The sequence below is a fragment of the Equus asinus genome, chromosome 5 (assembly GCF_041296235.1).
Source record: "Equus asinus isolate D_3611 breed Donkey chromosome 5, EquAss-T2T_v2, whole genome shotgun sequence".
NCBI lineage: Eukaryota > Metazoa > Chordata > Mammalia > Perissodactyla > Equidae > Equus > Equus asinus.
The window spans coordinates 5213148-5230530 of NC_091794.1; the positions used below are offsets into that span (position 1 = coordinate 5213148).

Here is a 17383-nt window from a genome sequence, read left to right on the forward strand (position 1 = left end):
GAAAACATTCCTCCACGTCCTTTGCTTAACTTTCTGGAAGCTTCTGACGTTGCTGACTGCTGTCTCTCCTTTGAGGTTCTCTCTTTGGCTGTTTTCTATATTCTTCTGGGTTTCCCTGTACTTCTCTGATCACCCCTGGTTGGCCGTTGGTGAGGGATCCTTATCCCTTAAATATTGCTTTTCCTCTGGGCTCTGCCTAGGCACCTCTCTCGCTTGCCTTATTCTCTCTGGACAGTCTCACACGTTCCTGCGGTGTCAGCGCCCTGTGTGTTGATGATCCCCACTTCCTTCCCTGTGGTGCAGACCTCTCCCCTGAGCACCACACTCACGTACAGAACTGGCCCTTGGATGTGGAACCAGCTGCAGGTTTCACAGGCATCTCAAACTCATCCTTTAAAAGTAAACTACTATTTCTTGCTCTGTGTGCCCCTAATCTGCCCCTCCTGTGTTCCCTGTCTCAGTGAATGGAAGCATCATTGACCAGTCATCAAACAAGAACCTGGTTGGGTTTGAGACATCTTGTACTCCTCTTGTTCTCCACCCAAATAATCATCAACTTTTCCCTATCTTGCCTCTAAATAACACTTGGATCTACCCAATTCCATTGTCATTGCCACGATCCCATTTCAGGCCCTTTATATCTTGCCTTTATTCTAAGAAAAATGATAATATTTTGGGTATATTTGATTAAATAAAGTATATTATTAAAATTAATTTCTCTTGTTTTTTCCTTCTCTTTATATACATATATATATATATATTTTTTTTTTTGCTGAGGAAGATTGGCCCTGAGCTAACATCTGTGCCAATCCTCCTCTATTTTGCATGTGGGACGCTGCCACAGCATGGCTTGATGAGTGGTGTATGGGTCTGTGCCTGGGATTTGAACCAGCAAACCCTGAGCCACCAAAGTGGAGCATGTGAACTTAACCACTATGACACTGGGCTGGCTCCTTCTTCTATTTTTTTTTTTTTTTGAGGAAGATTAGCCCTGAGCTAACATCTGTGCTCATCCTCCTCTACTTTATATGTGGGACACCTACCACAGCATGGCTTGACAAGCGGTGTGTAGGTCTGCAGCTGGGATCCCAATTGGTGAACCCTGGGCCACTGAAGTGGAATGTGTGAACTTAACTGCTGTGCCACTGGGCTGGCCCCCATTCTTCTATTTTTAATGTGGCTACTAAAAAAGGTAAAATTACTTCTGTATCTCATATTATATTTTTATTGGACAGCACTGATCTATACCCTAACTCTCAAGCCTCTTTTTGTATTACTTGAATTTTACTTTTTGAATGCTCCTGAGCTTAAAAAGTATTGGAATTTAATTAATCCATGGTATTATTTGGGGTTAACTGGCCCAATACTAGTTACAACAGTCCAAAGTTTATCACACCTTATTCTGTCCTCCCTTTCTTCCTTCCTCCCATCCTTTCCTCTCCAAGTAAAAATGCCCTTGTCCATTCATATTCTCTTCTGTGCTATAGTCTAACTCACGTAGGTTTTATCATGCAACATAGTGACTTCCTTACCTGTCTGTCTTCCCTTCTAGACTGTGAACTCTTAGTGGCAGGAGCCATATCTTAATCATCTTTGCATTCCCAGACCCCAGTAGGTGCCTGTCACATAGTAGTGTCTCAATAAATATAGTTTGAGAGTGTGACTCTAAACAACCAGAGTCCTAAAACTTGAATTAATTCTTCCTATGAAAAAGTATTTGTAGTTAATATTTTCCCCCGAAAATGAAAACATTTTTTTTACTTGTAAAAGAAATATCTGACATACTTTCAAATAATGCAGTCATATAAAATAGAAATTGGCAGTCCTCCGGAAAAGCCCAGTGTCAGAATTACGAACTTTATCACAGAGTTCAGCATTACCGTCAAGGCACTCTGGTTACTGGCCTCTAGGGGGCAGACTTGAGCCGACATTAAGACAGGACATGCCGGGCACAGAGAAGCCTCAGTGTCTGCACAATGACAGTCACCACCTCTGCTTTCAAGCAGAAACGAGAGGACCGCAGCATTTCCTATCAAAACGCTCAAAGGTTGGATTTAACATTAAATGTAGGGTAATTTTTATGACTTATTAATGTATTTACAGGTACACATAATGGAAGATAATAAACTGGTTATCTCCATGGGGCACAAACTGAGAAAGAGGGCTTAAAATACTGTGCAGATGATTTACATTTGTAAAATGGGGAATTTTAAATTGATGAAGGGAGAGAGAATGAATTCTAATTTTCTGTCTTTGGAGTTTTTAACATCCTATTTTACCCTTGGATTATATAACTCTATTTTGGCTGAGTTCCTGCTATAGCTTTGGAGCCAGTTATCATATGAATTGTCTGAACACAGTTCTGCCCCATCTGCACATGTGGAGACATGAAGAAAAAAACAATAGTGAATGGGAGCCCTTGTGCACTGTTGGTGGGAATGTAAACTGGTGTAGCCACTATGGAAAACAGTATGGAGGCTTCTCAAAAAATTAAAAATAGAAGTACCATGTGATCCAGCAATTCCGCTTTTGGCATTGATCTGAAGGGAACAAAAACCACTAACTTGAAAACATATCTGCACCCCCATGTTCATAGCAGCATTATCTACAATAGCCAAGATATGGAAAATGCCTAAGTGTCCATTGATGGATGAATGGACAAAGAAATTGTAGTATATATGCATGATGGAATATTATTCAGCCATAAAAAAGAAAGAAATCCTGCCATTTGTGACAACATGGATGGATGTTGAGGGCATTATGCCAAGTGAAATGAGTCAGACAAAGACAAATACTGTATGATCTTGCGCATGTGGAATCTAAAACACACAAACACACACACACACAAAACCAAGCTCATAGATACAGAGAAAGGATTGGTGGTTGCCAGAAGCAGGTGTGTGTGTGTGCGTGCATGCATGCACATGTGGTATTGGTGAAGGGCATCAAATGGTACAAACTTCCAGTTATGAAATAAATAAGTCCCAGGGATGTAATGTATAGCATGGTGACTATAGTTAATAATACTCTATTGTATATTTAAAAGTTACTAAGATCTTAAAAGTTCTCATCACAAGAAAAAAAATTGTAACTATGTGTAGTGATATGTGTTAATTAGCCTTATTGTGGTGATCATTGCACAATATATACAAATATCAAATCATTATGTGTACACCTGAAACTAATATATGTCAATTACATGTCAATAAAAATACAAGCAAATAAACAAAAACACTAGTGAGCTGTGGACCCCTCTATTTTTACCAGCCTCTTTCCCCCAGCTTGTGCACACATGTGATCCCGCAGCTCCTGCGTGGCTTATACTCCAGACTGCCGCCACGCTTTGCTTTGGCTCATGACCTCTGAGTTTCTCCCTTGCTTGCTAATTGCCAGGATTTACTTGTTCATTCAACGAGATATTTTGACTGCCTGTGCTGTGCTGGGGAGACAACAGTGAGCAAGACAGATAAAAACCCCGTCTTCCAGTAGCTAACGTTCCAGTGAGGAAGACAGAGTAAACAGAAATCTACACATCCCTTCCCCAGAGATAACTTGTTTAAAAAAAAAAAAATACCTTGTCACTCTCTAGCTTAAAGACTTGGTGGGCTCCTCATTATTTACAGAATTGAATCAAAACCTTTTAGCATGGCATCAAATACCTCTAGCTGGCTTTCAAACTTAATGAAGAAGACATTGTTTCAAACTCTTCTCACCTCTCCCCTCTCTTCTCCCTCCTCAGTATTCTGGGCACGATACATCCTTCTTCATAGCACGTTCTCATTGCTATTGTGTAAATTGCCTTCAAATGTTTCGGTGGAGGGATAAGTGTAAACAAATGAAATCTTCATAATGACTATTGTGTCTGCCTGTTTAGATTTTCCACTTGGGACGGGCACTGGTGAGCCATTCATTACGGGGTAATAATAATGTTGTACTGGTCATGAGCCTTTTTAACACAATTAAGGAGCCAACCGATTACTTTCCAAGGAATCTCCCTTCCGTCTCTGAAATACATCTCTCACTTGTGATCAGTTAATTCGTGTTTAAAGGATGCTCACTACATTCTTATAAACCAGTGGCTTTATTTCTCACCTCTCAGTTTGTAAACATAGTAAGATAATGACAAGTTACTATTTCCAGGGAAGTGCAGGAGCAAATAGAAAAAAAAATGTGAAGGAGGGGGAATGAGAGAAACAAAATCAGAAGAATTTTAAAGACCATCTGATCAGTGAGTCCTCAGGACGTAACGTACAATATGATGACTATGCTTACCACTGCTGTATAATATATAGGAAAGCCGTTAAGAGAGTAAATCCTAAGAGTTATCACAAGGAGAAAATTTCTTTTTTCTTTTTTTCCCATTTCTTTTTATTGTATTTATATGCGATGATGGATGTTAACTAAATGTGGTAATGGTTACACAATATATGTGTCCATTGTTTATGCTGTACAACTGAAACTCCTACAGTGACGTATGTTAATTCTATCTCAACAAAACTGGAAAAAAAAATAAAGATCATCTGATTAAAGACTGTAGTGTCCGAATTCCTAATTGAGTCAGGAAGTCCCTCTGCAATGAACGCCACGTGTGTTCCAGGCTTTTCTTGATGATTGCCATGGCTGGGAAGGCAGCCTATTTATTGCACTAAAGCTGTTGTAGTTGAATTGTTGTCATCCTGCCTCTACCTGCCTCCCTCCTCCGAAAGGTCCTTTCTCATCCCGAACCGCTACCTCCCTTTCGGAAGAGCTCCATCCACAGGAGCCAGTCTCTTTCTTTCCCTCTGGTACCCTGCAGCAGTCTCCTTTCTCTCCTGAATGATGTCAGCACAGTTCCCGGAGCTGAGTGCTCCTGCCTTCCTCTGCGTCTCTGGTCCCAGGGCGTTTCCTCAGGTGAACTTTCTGTGCCATCATCCATCATGTCTCACAGAACCTGAGTTCCACAGCCTCATCACCCTAAATGCCTTCACATGAAGCTCTCTAGTTTGTCAACTTTCTGTTTAAAATATGGCGTAACATTGTAATAAAAGTGTTAATGAGGGGCTGGCCCAGTGGTGCAGCAGTTAAGTTTGCACATTCCACTTTGGCAGCCCGGGGTTCAACGGTTAGGATCCTGGGTGTGGACATGGTACCGCTTAGCAAGCCATGCTGTGGTAGCCATCCCACATGTAAAGTAGAGGAAGATGGGCACAGACGTTAGCTCAGGGCCAGTCTTCCTCAGCAAAAAGAGGAGGATTGGCAGCAGTTAGCTCAGGACTAATCTTCCTAAAAAAAAATGTTAATAAAAATAAGAGGCCATTTAAAATGATCAAATTTGCAGATGTTTAGAGGAATTAATTCTCAGAGCTTGGAGAGGGTGAGATGCAATATTAAAAGTAAAAATTTGTTCAACTTTTTTTTGACAGTAATTTGTCTCAAGAACATTGAAACTGTTACTACTATTTGACCTGGTAAATTTTCTTATAGGAACCTATCCTTAAGAAATAACAATTGTGGGATAAAATTTTTTTGCATAATGATTTTTTACGGCATCATTTTATTTAAAAACACCATTTGAAAACAGCTTTGTTAAGGTATAATTGGCATATAATAAACTGCCCATATTTAAAGTGTACAATTTGATAATTTTGTCTTTTTTATTGTAGTTAAATATTCATAACATAAAATTTACCGATTTGACACAGTTTGACACATGTATATACTGGTGTCCCCTTGTAAGCCCTCTCTCTCTCTCCTTCCAATAACCCTCCCACCTTGCCCTTGGAAAACCATCCTTTTACTTTCTGTCACTATAGATTAATTTACATTTCCTAGAAATTTGTAAATGGAATCATACAGAATGAGTTTTTTTGTCTGACTTCTTTCACTCTGCCCGGTTATTTTGGGTTCATCTATGTTGATTATTGCTGAGTATCCCACAGTCTGGAGGCACCACACTCTGTTTATCCATTCACCTATTGATGGACATACGGGCTGTTTCCAGTTTTTGGTGATTACAAGTAAAGTTGCTGTATACTTCATTGTCTGTCTGTGGACACATGCTTTCATTGTTTTATGGATGGATTGGAAGTGTATGTTTAACTTTTTAAAACTATTAAACTGTTTTCCAAAGCAGTTGCACTATTTTGCATACTCACCAGCAGTATATGCGAATTCCACCCGCTGCACATCCTGACCAGTGCTTGGTGTGGCCAACCTTTTTCATTTTAGCTGTTCTAATGGATGTGTTATAGTATCTCATTGTGGTTTTAATTTTTCATTTCCAAAATGATTAATGACATTGAACATCATTTTATGTGCTTATTTACCATCAGTATATCTTTTTTTTAAATGAATTCTGTTCAAGTATTTTGCCCATTTGAAAAAGCTGGGTAGTTTTTATTTTTTTAAGAGTTCCATATATATTCTGGGTACAAGTCCTTAGCAGATACGTCTTTTGCAAATACTCTATTCCAGTATATGGCTTGTCTTTTCATTCTTTTAATAGTGTTTTTCAAAGAGCAGAACTTCTTAATTTTGAAGTCCAACTTACTGTTTTTTTATTTTATAGATTGTGCTTTTGGTGTATTTAAGAAATCTTTACCTAACCCGAGGTCATAAAAGATTTTCTGCTATGTGCTACTAGTTTTAGTTTTTATGTTTAGGTCTATGATCAATTCAGAGTTAATTTTTGCTTATGTTGCAAAGTATGGACAGGTGGATTTAAAAAAAATTGTTTCTTTTTGCATATGAGTACTCAACTGTCCCATCAATTTGTTGAAAACTCTATCCTTTCTCCACTGAATTTCTTTGCACCTTTGTCAAACATCTATTGAGCATATACATGTGACTCTATTTCTGGACTTTCTACTCTGTTTCATTGATCTAATCCATTATTTTACTTTGAAAAAACCTTTATTTTTTAAAGGGTAATATACTACATGTTGATTGTTGAAAAATTGGAAGACAAACAAGAAGCAGGTAAAAATCACCCAAAACCCATCTACTTAGACAGAAGTGTGATTAATATTTTGTCAACGTTTTTTCCAGTCTTTCTTTTATAGGCACACTTTTCACAGCTTTGTTTTGGTTGGTGTTCATATGTTATTTATTTTAGATGCTTTTTTGGTAAATAGCATATAGTTGTGTATGCATTAGTGTGTGTGTGTTTTGTCTACTCTGACAATACGTCTTTTATTTGGATCGTCTGGTTTACTTTCATTTAATGTAATTACTGATATATCGCTGCTTAAATCCACCATATTACCATGTGCTTTCTATTTGTCCCACCTTTTCTCTGTCCTCTTTTCTCTCCTTTATTGATTTCTTTTACTTTAGCATTTTCTACTATCCCATTTTCCCCTTCTCTTGGTTTGGGAGTTGTTGGTGATGCCTCTGGCGCCTTCTGTCACATGCCCTTAGTCCACTTCCGATTTCCAGGGCAATTTAGTAGACAATCCCTTGTGAGCTCAGGCTGACCTCAGGGGAACAGCATCTCACCCCAAGGACTCAAGGTGGATGGGTTCACTTTTGGCCCCAGGGACTTCTCTGATGCCAAAAGAAAGCAAGTACAGTCTGGAAGAGAGGGGAGTTAATGCCCTCAGGGGCAACTCTCAACCAAAGGAGGGGAGGAGCTGGTGACTAACGCTCCAGCCTGCTGTCCTTCAGGGGCACAATTACGGGAAGCATTCTGTAGGCTTCTCTGGTGGTCCCTGGGCATGCTAGTTCCTGTTAGCCACAGTGGTGACCTTGGTAACACATCCTATTAATGGCTCTTCCTCCTTCCTTGTCTTGCTCTCTCAGCTCCCTCGCTCCTGCTTCCTGGGATCACCTAGCGGTGAACTATCTGCATCCAAGTTCTGACCCCAGGTTCTGATTTTTTTGAGGGAGGGGGGAACCCAATCTAAGACATGTTACTGGAGATAGAATTGGAAAACTGGTAATTAGGATGGGCCTCTGGATTCGGATCACTTGGTGAGATGACAACAAGGATTCCCTTGCTATGGAAACGGGGCAGGGATCATCTCTGGTGTGCTCCAGCATCACGATTACTCAGAATCTTACCTTCATGCATTGGGATGAGCTATAAGTGGAAGAGGAAACACTAGGTTATGCAATAGGGTCAGACAGGATTAGGAGAATAGATTATAAGAATTTAGAGTCAATGGGCTTTGGTTAATTGCCTTGAATGCCTCAAAGAAGAGAATGGCAGGCTCAGTTCAGCCAACTGTCACCTCCGTCCAGGCTGTGAAAGCCAGAAGGCCTCAAAGGCAGTGTTTAAAGAGACCCTCATCACTTGCAGGCATCAGCAGATGGTGACAAAAATCAAGCCCTAGATTTAGCAGAAAGCATAGCAGAGCTGCAAAGGAGACTGAATAAGTAGCCTTGATACATCTCCTGTGCTAAAGCCAGAGCTCTGACCAAGAAGTGGGTTCTGAGACCTGTGATGGAGATACTGGAGTGGACGTGCTGGAGAAGCTTGGGCTGCCTGATTTCCCGAAACCCTGGAGGTTGGCAGAGGCAGTGCCTTTTGTTTGTTAGAGGAGAGTAGTCTCACTTTGCCTGGTAACCATGAGAGACCCCCCGAAGCGGCTGCTTCACAGGGCAGTGTTCATCCTTCTCAAGATTTGCCCCCCTAGAACTCACTGCCTCTAGACGGATAGCCTAAGTGGAGAAATACAGTTCTGTCACCAAAATGAAATACCTTGCTTCCCAAAAGATTTTCAGCACCCAGCTAATCTGAACTAGCAGGAACCAGGCGAGTATGTGAGCACTGGAGTATATGTGGTGAAATAGAAGCCCAGACAGGAAAGAGTTGATGGATGTGGTACCGCTGTCCTGTGACTTAGAAGTTAGTGACCTGGCAAGGACACTTGGAGTCTGCTCTGACAGCCTGTTGGAATGACTCCTTAAAGCTTGGGTATGACAAAGATTCATAATAAAAGAGGTGGAAATGCCAGAACTGCCCTGACAGAGTATTGAGGAAGGTATCAGAGGGCTCAGGAAGTGGGGGATATTAGAGTGGATTTATTATATGAGACCAGAGGATCCATCCCTTGATCGTGTCACCCAAGACAGCCCAGAGGACACTCCATTCATTAGGTAATAAGAAATGCTCTGGTAAGAGGGTGAGCACTTGGTGTCTTTGAGAAGCAGTGGCCATCAATGGTAGGCTTGGGTTGATGGTAGGTGATACTACCATAGTGCTGGGCTCCCTAAAAACAGTGATAAGATTTCAGAATATGAGACTGCAGGTGGGACACTAACCTCAGATGCAAGGTGAATTTAATGGCTGTAATGGGAAACAAGGTCAGAGTAGCAACCAAAGTCCTTGACTGGCAGGGATCTGTGGTGATGGCTGATAGACTATGGTGTTCCCATCAAGAACTGTGAAGATCCTGAGCTTTTACCCTACATGTAAGCCAACAAGTTCGTCTGCCACAGTGTCACAGATGATGACAGAGGACATGAGACTGTTGAAGCAGAGACAAAGGACAGTTTATTACTCACAGTAATAACAGCAGCTGGAGTATCAGCATTTGAGCTGGTTCCCACAACCCCAAATCCAATAGGATGAAAGCCAGCTAATGCCTGAACATATGGTGGGTTCCTGAGCTTAGAAAACCCCAATATTTTATAATGGGTTACAAGCAAACCTTTCCAATTTCTGCTCTGGAAGGAGATATTATCTTTATCATTAAACAAAAATGCCCTCTGTTCTGGAAGGAGACATTATAACTATTTTCCAAGGCTGTTTACTCTATAAATATTCTTGAGAAGATAGTCTGGAACAAAGGCTGTCAGTTCTTTCGATCATAAGACATGCAGAAACTTGAGACATCCATGGAAAATCATCTCCCAAACAATATCATCCCTTGTTTCTATACAGTCTTAACTTGGACCATATTTTCCACAAGAATGCCACTCCATCAGCCAATCTGATTAATCTGACCAACAAGGACTGAGACCAAATCTGTTTAATTTGTCCCAGATAGCATTTAATTAAGACTACCATAAACAGGAATCCAAGCAGCAGCATTGACCTCAAACCTGCCTCCCTCCCAACCCAGCGTCCTGGCTTCAACCTGCTGAAGAACTCTCATAAACCAGAGTTTATGGGAGTCATAAACCAACTCCCAAAATCAGAGTCAACCTTAGAAAGCCAAGTGACTTTCTCTTTAAGTTTCTGGGTTGACCTTTCCAGTTGGCCCAAGGCAAGACTCTAGATTCATGATTATTCATGACTGCACAGACTTTGTCTTGGGCCTGTAATGAGACAGCCTATCATCCTTAACAATCCTGACCTCTGGTTTGAGGCTGACCTGAATGCCTTAGAGGACCAAGGTAGTGTCCTTGATTACTTCAGCTAAAGTAAAGAGTACATCTTCCAAGATCTTTTCTAATTGGATGACTCCTGAGCAGGGAAAACTGCCAGCAGCGTTGCATAAGTAATGAGTCATCTATCCCTCTGGGAAGCTTCTCCAAGTAACCAAGTAGTATCATTTTTGAGAGATCTCCTCAGTGGTCTGAAAGGTACACGATCTGCTGTGGTGTTTGTTTAAACATTTGTAGGTCTCTGATGATTATTCCTAAGATGCAACTCATTGTGTTTTTTGGAAATAGGCAAGTTAATCCCGGGCTTCCACTTCAAGCAGTGGAGTCCTGGGGATGCACATGGTGTCCCTGGAAAGACCAGGGTTGTTGACAATTGTTGGGGCTGCTCAGGGAAGTCTGCATCAGAAGATGGATAGCGCCCCCAATGTGGCCCCCTGGTTAGTTGGTAAGCCTGAGGGTTCCCAGTTAAGGTAGAACAATTGAGGCTAGTCCCTCAGGTAGTCTTTCCAACGTGTCCTGTTTGTCCATGCCATTAGCCAAGTGGCATTTCAGAGATGTTGGTAAGTGTCCTGTGGGCAAGGTATGGAAGCTGGAGTCATGCTTTCTGTTTCCAATAGACTTTTTGGTAAGGTTGAGGGGAACAGCTATTAAATTGTGGTCAGAGTTGTCTGACAGGAGATGACAGACCTAGAGTGTCACCTAAAATGCTTGCAACAGTTTGGGAGAGTTGCATCAAGGCATCTTCCCTGGGGAAGGCAAAGAGGCACCCAAAGACAAAGAATGATTATGTTCCCCCTACTCCACTGCAGGTCCTGGGTTCACTGTGTCCCTCCTCAGGTACCAGGCTTTTGCTCTCCCTTCCCCTTTACAAAATCAGTGTGTCTGTTCCAGGAGCTATAACCTCACCTCTTTCCCAGTCACATCCACATCTTTTGTCCAGAGGGTTAGGCACAGCCTATTGCAGGAGGACTCGGTGAGTAGTGTACTCAACCGACTGTTCACTGTCCTTAGGATCTAGGACCATGCCAAACCAGCAAGAAAATGCAGGTGGCTCAAACCAGGATTAAATTTGGATCCTATAGGCCCACCTTTGGCCAAGCTGCCATTTGGAGGGTGTGCTATTAGGGGGAAAGAATGGTCAGGGCAGAATTCTAAATTTTCAAAAAGCTTCTGTAGAACCCTCCACCTCTTTCATCCAGAATGTGACCCAGAAAGCCGCTGAGAGGAGCTGGTCCCTTCAGGAGAGGGCTGCATCCAGTGACCAAACTGCTGTCCCAAGTTGTGCGGACCAGGAAGTGGTGAGGGAGACAGGGTCAGAAATCTTTTCCATAATTAAACATTTTATTTTGAGATAATTGTAGATGCACATACAGTTGTAAGAGATCATACAGAGAGAACTCATGCACCCTTTGACCAGTTTTCCCCAATGGTAATATTTTGCAAAATCATCGTACACTCTCCCATCCATATCCCATGGATATAGTTAAGCTACAGACATTTCCATCACCACAAGGATCCCTCATGTTGTCCTTTTATAGCCACACTCATTTCCCTCCCACCTCATCATCCCCATAACCCTCCTCGGCAACCATGAATCTGTTCTCCCTTTCTATAATTTTGTCATTGCAAGGATATTATATAAATAAAGTCACAAAGTAGGTATGGAAAGCATCCAGTCTCTCACATTGTGTGACATCAGCTGTGGGGTTTTTATAGGAGCTCTTTATCAAATTGTGAATGTTCTCTTCTGTTCCTCTTTTTCTAAGAAATTTTATGGTGCCGAGTTTTGTCAAACGCTTGTTCTACATTGATTGATAGGTTTGTGTGATTTTTCTTCTTTATGGTGTCAATATCATGGATTACATTGATTGATTTTTTAATATTGAACAAGCCTTGCATCCCTGGGATAAAACCCACTTGGTCATGGTATAATTATTTTTATATGTTGCTGAATTCCATTTGTTAATTCTTTTTAATGCCCTTTTTCTTTCTTTGTAGGGAAGGATTCACCCTGGGCTGACATCTGTTGCCAATCTTCCTTCTTTCCTTCTCTCCCCAAAGCCCCAGTCCATAGCTCTGTACCCTAGCTGTAAGTGCTTCTAGTCCTATGTGAGCTGCTGCTGCATCATGGCTACTGACAGCTAAGAGGTGTGGTTCCGCACCTGGGAACGGAGCCCAGGCCATCAAAGCAGTGACAGCCAAACGCAAGGCCATCAGGGCTGGCTCCTCATTTGCTAAAATTTTGTTAAGGATTTTTGCATCTATATTCATGAGGGATACTGGTCTGTAGTTTTGTCTTTTTGGTTGTGTTTGGCTTTGCATCAGTCATACTGTCTTCACAAAGTGAATTGGGAAGTGTTCTCTCCTCTTTTATTTTCTGGAAGAGATTATGTAGAATTGGTGTTAATTCTTCCTTAAACATTTGGTAGAGTTCTCCAGTGTAGCCATCTGGGCCTGCAGATTTACTTTTTTGGGAATATTTAAATTATGAATTCAATTTCCTTAAAAGTTACAGGGCAATTCAAATTATTTATGTCATATTGGGTGAGTTGCAGTAATTTGTGTTTTCCAAGGAATTGGTCCACTTTATTTAAGTCAAATTTATGTGTGTAGAGTTGTTTGTAGTATTCTCTTATTTTCTTTTGGATGCCTGCAAGGTCTGTAGAGAGATCCTCTATTTTGTTCCTGGCATTAGTCATTTGTGTCTTCTCTCTTTATTTTCTTTGTCAGTTGTGCTAAAAGTTTGACTATTATATTGATCTTTTCAAAGAACTAGTCCTTTCTTTTCACCTTATTATTGCCTGATGATGGTGGAAGTCCAGGATCCCATTTGGCCTTTGCTGGTGTGGCTACGGGCAGAGCCACAGTTCTTTTTGTGGTGTTTGGCTGCAGTAGAGCCAATATTGTCTAAAGGTTTCTTTTTGTCTTTCTCAGCTCCTCCTTTCTGGACCTTTGGTGAGAGAGAATAGGCTTTTGTTGGGTTCCACGTCTGAGTCAATGAGATAAACAGAAAACTCAAGGAACTCGCCATCACATCATTCCTTGGGTCCTTAGATTTCTGGCCTCTCTGTAGTCTTCTTTCAACCTTTCAAAGATTTCTTATGCTTGTTTATATATAAAGTCAGGAGCTATAGTTGTCCTAGCAGGAGAAGCAGGGAAAATTATGTCTACCCCATCTTCTTGCAAGCAGAAGTCCCCAGAAATCTTTTTTTTAGTAGATTTTTTAAAAAAGATTTTTTATTTTTTCGTTCCCAAAGTCCCCCGGTACATAGTTGTGTATTCTTTGTTGTGGGTCCTTCTAGTTGTGGCATGTGGGACTCTGCCTCAGCGTGGTTTGATGAGCAGTGCCATGTCCACGCCCAGGATTCGAACCGAACCGATGAAACACTGGGCTGCCTGCAGCAGAGCACGCGAACTTAACCACTAGGCCACAGGGCCAGCCCCTTTTTTTAGTAGATCTTTGAGAAAGCTGTTCCAGTGGTCAATAATGTCAGAGGCCTGTCAATGGTAATGAGTCTTGGAGAGTTGATCATAAACCTTCACTATCAGCCCATTGTTGAAAAGCTATTTTGATAAAAGGTGCACCATTGTCAGATTACAAATGTTCTAGAAAGTCATATTCATAATTAATGTCACGGGCCAACTCTCCTTTGTGAGTTTCCTTGACTGCCAGAGGGATTGAATGCTATTAATCCACTCACATATTTTCCTACTTGGTGAGCAGGGCCCTGAATTTTGGGAGGGTGGAGGTATGACGACATTGCAATCAGGGTTATAGAGACCGAGGTGTCTGACTAGTCCGTTGTGGTGGACAGACTCTAAGTCGGCCCCCCATAATATTCACCTTCTGGCTTTTAGGAACTGTAGGGCCTGAGCCTAGACTCTAGGAGGGAAGGGCAACTGTGGGCTGACATCCAGAGAGAAACTGGAGACTCAGTCCCACAGCTGCAAAGAAATGAATCCTACCAACAACCTGAGGGAGCTTGGAAGCAGATGCTTCCCCATTTGAGCCTCCAGATGAGAAAGCAGCCTGACAGACACCTGCATTGCAGCCTTGTGAGACCCTGAGCAGAGGATTCAGTTAAGCCATGCCTGGACTTCTGACCCTGAGAAACTGTGCAATGATAAATGTGCGGTGTTTCCATTTACTAAATTGGTGGTAATGTGATACACAGCAATAGATAACAAATACGAACCAAGAGCTCATCATCTACATAGTGAAAGTTTTGGACATCAGAAGGTAGAGGCACTCACAATAAATTCTGTCTCACCTCCTCCTGGCAAAAGGCAGGTGCATTTACCTACCCATGGGGCAGTACTGCAAACGTGTATTGGAGACCTCTGCGACAGGCTGGTATAGGCTTCCCATTTGAAGAGCATGGGTAGCTTTATCTGAAAATGGAGATAATTATATCTACTTCATAGGTGGTTGGAAGAATTAAATAAGATAATGTAGGTGAAGCTGTTTAGTCCAGGACCTGGCACCTTTCACGGTGTGGGGCCCAATGAGTACAGCTCTTGCCATCTTAATATTTCAAACGCGGTCACGTTTCTGTCAATATCCTCAAATTATAATATCAATTATTTGCAGACTTCAACTAGTCAACTAAGCAGTTGATTTCCCCAGGATCGTTTGGTGCAGTCTTGTCTAAATTCTCACAGAATCAAAGAACATTCTCCTTTTCCTACAGCTACCACCACCCGGCAGAAAACCCCAAACCAGCCGAGTCTTCCAAAGAGCTCCTGTAATCATCAGAAACAACCACCTTTCTGGTTAATAAGGACTCCAATGAAGGGTTCATTATAAAGTTTTTCCGGCAACAAGAGCCTACTGTCCCCATGCAGCAGGCTTTTGAAGGTTTTATTGCTGTCTCCCGGGAGAAAGAGGGGAGAGTGAAGTCCTGAGGCGTGGCCTGAAGGCCCTTTGGGGGCGTGGGCATCCTGGAGCCCCAGTCCCTTCCACATGGAAATGCAGGGACTTCAGCGAGCCTTGGGCGCGCCTTCATTTCCTCCCCAAAACAGATTGACATCATCCTGTTTAAACAAAGCAGCCTAACGGGCTAACAGGATGGGCACAACACGGGCCAGGCAGGGGCAAGCCCCGGAGCGGGTACCCCTCTCTCCCGGCCCCTCCCGCCGCGCCGAGTGCCACATCAGCGCCGCACTTCCAGGTTCCTTCCGAGGATGGAGGACCGAGCGGCGGGCGGGGCGGGCTCAAGGCCGAGGAGTGGCGGGCCGGCCGGCCAATCGGTCGTCAGCGAGCAACCGCGGCCACCAATGAGCTGCAGCTTCGGAATGCCGCGGCCCGGAGCTGGGAGCCCGCTGGGGACCAGATGAGGCACATCTGGACAGCTGCGCCCAGGGACTGTGCGGCCCTTCGCGGCCCGACATCAGCTGGGCACGTCCCCCACGTCCTCTCCTTCCAGCCTCTCTTATTTATTTGTTTTCCCGAAGAAGCAACCAAGGATCCAAGCCTAAAACTTTGTTCCCCCTAAAGCGAGACGGGGCCAGATCCTATCCAACACACAGTGTAATTTTCATGGGGCTTTGAGATCAAAAGACCAGAAACAGCAACAACAAAAGCCCAGTCGCTGTCTGATTTAAAACTGGCAAAGTGGGAAAAATAAAGTGTTGAGTAGACAGACCGAGTTGGGTAAGTTGGATCCGTGCTGGATATCGCATTTCTCCCGCTGTAATCTCTGTCCTGAGTCTGCCTTCTCACTGATCTTCTCTTCATCAAGGGGACAAATATGGCTTGCTGCCATAGACTGCACAGACCCTCGGCTTCCTTTTCTTGTGCTTCGCTATTTTAATTTAATTTAATTTTTCAGTCATCTGTATGCTATTTTTAAGTTTCCTGGGAACAGAAATTTAACTGGTATCCTGTTGTAAGCCTCTCCTAACTTCGAAGTTGAACCTACTGATAAATTTATGTTTCTATTTTCTTTCTGTGAGAACAGAGTATACATTTGTAAAGCTGAAATCTTTATCCATCCCCCGCTCCTCGACTGTTTTGATAGAAGATTGAGAAAATTATCTGGCTTATTAACAAAACTTTTGCTTCCGTTAATAGGATGTGTCATATTAAATTATTTAAAATCTGAATTCTATAGGCAATTGCTGTTTCACTTACATTTGAATGCAGTTGTAACCCAGGTATATCTTTTCTATATTCTCCTATTCACAGTGGGAGGTCCACTTCCTTTATGATTGTTAAAAAACATATTCACCATGTGCTAGGCCACTGTATACAACAATGACCTTGTACTCGTCCGTGAATCCCATGGTCCTATCAAAACTACGCTCAGAGCGATTCTTAGATGTTGACGCCTGCAGATAGTTCTGGTCTCCGGTTCAGGATGGCCAAACGGAAATGATGGTGAATACTGAGCCAGGTGAATGACCTGGGGCCCATTCCATTCGGACGTCTATAATTCTTTCTGAGCAATGTTTTGAGTTTGAGACTTTGTCATATGTTGTTTACTGTCATGGCGGATCTGGCCAGAATTGATCTTTAATTCCTGGCTCATGGCGCAGTAGGTGGGAACCTGGTGCCGTAATTGCAAGTTGCCGAGCGTGTTTTTGATCCAGGAAGGCAGCGCGTACAACGGGTGGAACAGCTGAAGTGGTTTTCAGGGATGCAGGGTTAGAAGGAGCAGTATTGCAGGGAAACAAGATGAAGAGCCAGCCAGCCTGGTTCAATTCACAGCCCCACTGTCTGACCTTGGGCGGGTTACGCAGCCTATCCATGCCTCCGTTTCCTCCTCTGTAATGTGGAGATAATAGCACCCACCTCCCGGGGTTGTGTTGAGGACTAGGTGAATTAGTGTATGGTAGACGCTTAGAATAGTGCTGGCACTTAGTAAGTCTTTGCAGTTGTACTCGCTCTTCATTGCCTTCCTTCCCAGCTTCCCTGCTGCTCCTTGGTTTTCCCAGCTGCCGTTCTGACCTCTGCAATGTATAAGGGCGTAAAGGAGTGAGAGTCTTAAGAGAGGAGTGAGGTAGAACTTATCAAGCACCTCAGAAAGATCTAGAAGGTTCTGGGAGTGCAGAAGATGGTAAGAGGACTTCT

General features: G+C 42.6%; 1 protein-coding gene across 4 annotated transcripts in view; it reads left to right on the forward strand.

The window, feature by feature from the left end:
- Positions 1-15271: 15271 nt before the first annotated feature.
- The window catches only part of TMEM45A (transmembrane protein 45A), a 70847-nt gene continuing 68735 nt past the window's right edge, over positions 15272-17383 (forward strand). The window contains exon 1 of one of the 4 annotated variants that reach the window (XM_014853292.3): positions 15272-15964. The gene's annotated coding sequence lies outside the window, so the exon portion shown is untranslated. The remainder of the gene's footprint in view (positions 15965-17383) is intronic. The other 3 variants (XR_011503120.1, XR_011503115.1, XM_070508559.1) reach the window with 3 other exon arrangements.